The sequence below is a fragment of the Arachis duranensis genome, chromosome 6 (genome assembly GCF_000817695.3).
Source record: "Arachis duranensis cultivar V14167 chromosome 6, aradu.V14167.gnm2.J7QH, whole genome shotgun sequence".
NCBI classification, from domain to species: domain Eukaryota; kingdom Viridiplantae; phylum Streptophyta; class Magnoliopsida; order Fabales; family Fabaceae; genus Arachis; species Arachis duranensis.
The window spans coordinates 41,744,797-41,745,988 of record NC_029777.3 but is presented as its reverse complement, the minus strand read 5'-3'; positions in this window follow the sequence as shown (position 1 = coordinate 41,745,988).

The following is a 1,192-nucleotide window of genomic DNA, read 5'->3' as shown; positions in this document are numbered from 1 at the left end:
AATACTGGCAATTTTGCTGCACCATGATAATGAGTTGAGGATTTAGCTCAAAGCTGCTTGCTTTAATGGGAGGTATACAGATGCTACTCCCATATGCAACTGTAATGGGGTTAGCATATAACCCCAGAGTCCTTCTGGACTGCTCAATTCCACTTAGGTCCATGATGGAGAAAGGGAATATGATATGGATTCACAAGTAAAGTAGAAATTTTTTTTAAATTGACCGAAAAAAATAAAATAAAACAAATGGAAAATAAAATAAATTTTCGAAAACTAAAAGAAAATAATATCAGAGCAAATTGAAAACTAAATCAATTAGTTAATTAAAAAGATTTTGGAATTAGCAACTGAAAATATATGATTGAAAATTATTTTGAAAAAGATTTGATTTTTGAAATGAGGAAAGAGAAAAACAACAAAATGACACCAAACTTAAAATTTTTAGAAAATCAAACACAAATTTTCGAAAATTTTAAAGAAAAAACACAAAGAAGACACCAAACTTAGAATTTTTAAAGAACAAGAAAGGACTAAGAACATGCAAATTCAAAAAATTAAAAGAAAACAAAAGCATGCAATTGACACCAAACTTAAAATATGAAACTAAACTCAAATAAAAGACTCTAAACCAACAAAAATAAAACAGTCCTAATCTAAGCAACAAGATAGACCGTCAGTTGTCCAAACTCGAACAATCCCCGACGACGGCACCAAAAACTTGGTGCACGAAATTGCAATCACACTTTTGCAATCCTGCACAACTAACCAGCAAGTGCACTGGGTCGTCCATGTAATACCTTACGTGAGTAAGGGTCGATCCCACGGAGATTGTCGGCTTGAAGCAAGCTATGGTTATCTTGTAACTCTTAGTCAGGATATCAATAATTATCAGGGTTGATCGTAAAAAGCAAAGAACATGAACTAAGAACTTGTTTTGCAGTAATGGGGAACAGGTTGAGGTTTTGGAGATGCTCTATCTTCTGAACCTCTGCTTTCCTACTGTCTTCTTCTTCAAGCACGCTGGGCTCCTTCCATGGCAAGCTGTATGTAGGGTTTCACTGTTGTCAATGGCTACCTCCCATCCTCTCAGTGAAAATGTTCAACGCGCTCTGTCACAGCACGGATAATCATCTGTCGGTTCTCAATCGGGTTGGAATAGAATCCAGTGATTCTTTTGCGTCTGTCACTAACA